Here is a 4199-nt window from a genome sequence, read left to right as displayed (position 1 = left end):
AAGAAAAATCGGATTGGGCCACTTCTTCAAAATTCAACCCCAGGCCCAAACAATTGTCCAACCTTCTCCATGACCTAGTTCATCTCCACATGGGTCGACCCGGTCTGCCCCATTAACCCAATCCATAACCCAATACCCCTATCTTGCATTTGAAAGACACAAAACAAAAAAAAAAGAACAAAAAACCCTAAAAACCTAAAAAACTAACTATCCGCCCCTTCCCTATCTTCTTCTTCCCCAAACTCAAAAAAACTCCTCCAAAGCTCCAACCAAGCATCCATGGCTGCCCAGCTTCCCGTCCCAAACACCACCAAACGACACAAACTCCTTCGCGTTCAAACGACCCCAGCCCTATCCGCCATTGATGAAGCTCGTCGAGCTCAAGCTTGAGCTCGACGTCCATGTCGCTGCTGCTTCTGTTTCAACCAAACAACCTGCTACTCCTGCCTTCTACTTCATCGTCCAAACAACCAAACGACCACAGCCTCGACGAGTCAGCTGTTGTTCGAAGCTCCCATCGCCGCTGCTCGTCACGGCCAAGCTCGCACGCTGCCATCGGGTCCAGTACCGTTTCGCCATGGACGTCGTCGACCAGTTGCTTCTGCTTGCTGCGTCGACCAGCTTCACGGCTTCATCTTCCCCATGGCCAAACGACCTCCGTTACTGCTTCGCTTCTCCGAGCTTGGGCATCACCATGGCCAGGCTGTCGCCGGACTGCTGCTGCTCGACGTCCAGTTCCTCCGAGCTGCTGTTGTTCATCACTTCTCCTTCGTCCAGCTGCTGTATCTTCAGACGAGCTGCTCGTTTGAGTTTTAGTCGAGTTCGTCGAGCGTCGTTTTGAGTTCGTTAAGTTTACAAGGGAGGTGAGTTCGTCGTTGAGTCCGGACAGATTTATTCCCATTTGAGTTTTGTCAAAACAGTTCATACATATGTCGTGTTGATCCGGTTAGTAGTTTTTGAGTTTTATTTTGTCCGTATTTTATTTTGATATTTTCGAATCTAAAATCGGCAAATGTTTGTTTTGTTTATCGTTTGAATTAATTTTTAGTTCATGTTCATGTGTTGTTTGTTAAATTAATTTTTCAAATTCCAAATGAAAGATTAATTAATTGTTTTTCATGTTTATTTCATGTTCGTATTGTTATTTAAGTGAATATTTGTTGTTGTTTAAGTGAATATTTGTTAGTTTAATGCTTGTTAGATTCAAATTGAAATTTAATTAATTATTTCTTCAATTTGTTTCATGTTGTTATGAATTTTCCAGAAAATGTTAATGTTGTTTGAATCGTTAGAATCCGTCATGTTTGTTGCTTAAAAAACAGATTTAATTCATGTTCATCTTTGTTTGAAGTTCATGTTTAAATCCAGTGATTTAATGTGAGTTTATGTTTGTTTGTGATTTGTTGATTTAATTTGAATCATGCATATTGTTGTTGTATTATTGTCTCTTTGTTCATCCATTAATGGTCTAAATTAACCAGGATTGGTTCCCGATATGGTTGATTTATTTCCATTAATTTGGAGTTTGTGTTGTTCATCATGTTCATATGATTTGTTGTTAAAGATTGTTGAGAAATTGGTCATCTTGACTATATTTTGGTTGAGTTATGATTAATTGATTGTTTAGAGCAGAAGGGGTAATTTGGTAAAATGCATTGCATTTGGGGGTAGATTTGTAATTGCAATAAGGTCGGAGGGGTAGTTTGGTAATTGAATATTATTTTGATTCTTTATGTTAAGCATGGGGGACAAATATAATGGGGTGGGGTTTTTGAGGTACTTGTTTAATATAATGGGGGACAAGACAAAACATAATGGGGAGGAATCTTGTACTTTTTTAATATAGGCATGGGGACAAATTGTAATGGGTTGGGAATGTGTTATTTATTTAATGTAGGCATGGGGGACAAAATTTAAAATAAAGTAGACATTTAATAGTGGGCCAAAGCATGCCATTGGGGGAATAATTTTGGGGTTGGGAATGGAAGACTTGTCTTGCTATATATAGAGTCATTCTTGACATTAAAAAGGGGACTAGAACTTGAACCTTGGGAGGATTTTTTGAGAGAAAAAAAGAAGAGATTTTTTAGAACTTGAATATTATTGGGAGGATTTTTTGAGAGAGTTTTTAGAACTTGAATATTATTGAGAGGATTTTTGGGGAGAGAGTTTTAATACGTGAGGTAGAACATAAAATATTTTTCTACATTTTGAGAGCGGACATATTTGAAATATTTTGAGAGTAAAAGAGAAATGCAATTTGAATTTTCACTCGAATAATTTCCGTTTGCTTTTCTCGAGTGTTATTCAAAATCTGAAACTACTGCCTCTTGCATCTGTTCTCTCTTCTGCTTTGATTGTGATTGTACTTTTGCACTGCTGAGTTTTCAATCTGTTACTGGGTCATTCTACTGGTTGTTACTGGTTTTGCGGTGTTGCTGAACCTGCTGTTGCCGCGTTATTACTGTTGCTGACTCCTACTTCTTTTGTTCTTGTACTGCTGTTTCCAGGTACACATTTGTACACTCTTGGCTTGAAGCAAAAAATGAAATATTAATCAGGCTCCTGTTCTTGTTGAATTCTTTTGTTTGGATCTGTGTTTGAATATTAATTTTCCTCTCTTTGTATAAAAATGTAGTCGATTAATTAATGAGTAATGAGGCTGCATATGTATGATTTCTTCATCTAATAATGCTAGTTTAAATTATTTGAAGAATAGTTAATCGGCTTTGATATTATTATGTATCCCTCTCATGTTCTAGCATTAGTAAATAATAGAATATAAAAATGAAAACAGTTTTTCTTTGTACAAACTCGATCGCAATTTTCCAATCGCATTAGCCGTAAACTAATAACTAATAAGTTACGTTTTCAGCATGTAAATAATTAAGAGATTTTCTTTTATTTTAGAGACGAACTTAATAGAAAATATAGTCACTATAGGTTTATCCTTTAAAATAAAAATGAGACGAGCCTCGCCAAATAAATCACAAACCGCCGGGGCCCTCAATAAAATACATAACCATTGACTAGACTTTGGATTTGGCCGTTTAATGAACCTTCACGGCCTCTTCCTAAAATAACAATACGTTAGACTCTTTAGGACGCGCCTTAATAAATCTTACCTTCTTAAACTCGGGTGCACATTTATGTGACCCAAATCCAATTCTCAACGGAGTCGAAATGTGTTTCTAATCACGGGTACATTGATTGTGACGTGGTTCGAGATGCGTGTCCATGACGTTGCAAATTCATTTTAAAAAATAAGAATGAGATGAGCCTCGCCAAATAAAATACAAATTGCTGGGCCCTCAGTAAATATTTGTTTTAAAAATTGTTTAGACTTCGAGATGGACCGTTTAGTAAAATTCCACGGTCCTACCCAAAATAAATACGCTAGTCGCTTTAGGCGCGCCTTTAATAATTTAATTTCTTTAAACTCGGGTGCACATTGATGTGACCCAAATCGAAATCTCAACAGAGTCAAAGTGTGTCGACGACCACGGGTACATTGATTGTAACGCGGTTCGAGCTACATTTTCACAACGTTGCAATTCTTGATAAAAACAGTAAATGATAAAAGCGGTTAAAAGTTAAATTTTGCACATAAGTTCACACTTGTATAAAATCAGATAATTAAGCCGAATATAACAGTTGAGCGACCGGTCTAGAACCACGAAACTCGGGAATGCCTAACACCTTCTCCCGGATTAACAAAATTCCTTATCCGGATTTCTGGTACGCAGACTGTAATATGGAGTCATTCTTTTCCTCGATTCGGGATTAAAATTGGTGACTTGGGACACCCTAAATCTCCCAAGTGGCGACTCTGAAATAATTAAACCAATCCCGTTTCGATTGTCCTTTAATTGGAAAAAACTCCCTTGTACCCTCGCGGGTGCGGAAAAAGGAGGTGTGACACTGACAACTGGAGGAAACTAAAAACTGACCCTATTATCCAGGCGGTACCCCCAAACTAAATGAAAACTAAAGATTAACAACTTAATAAAAATTAAAAACTGACCCTATTCTCCAAGTGGGACCCCTGATTATAAGAAATTCTTCACAACTAAGGAGATGTATATGAGGCATGGTTCTTCCCAACTAGGGAAAATTCTTGAGAGATAATGATCTTCTCAACTAGGGGGATGCCTAGAAGGTAAAAAAAAACATTCTCAAACAGCCTTTGTGCTGACAAA

Source organism: Nicotiana tabacum, chromosome 18, assembly GCF_000715075.1.
Source record: "Nicotiana tabacum cultivar K326 chromosome 18, ASM71507v2, whole genome shotgun sequence".
Taxonomy (NCBI): domain Eukaryota; kingdom Viridiplantae; phylum Streptophyta; class Magnoliopsida; order Solanales; family Solanaceae; genus Nicotiana; species Nicotiana tabacum.
This window is presented reverse-complemented; position numbering follows the sequence as displayed.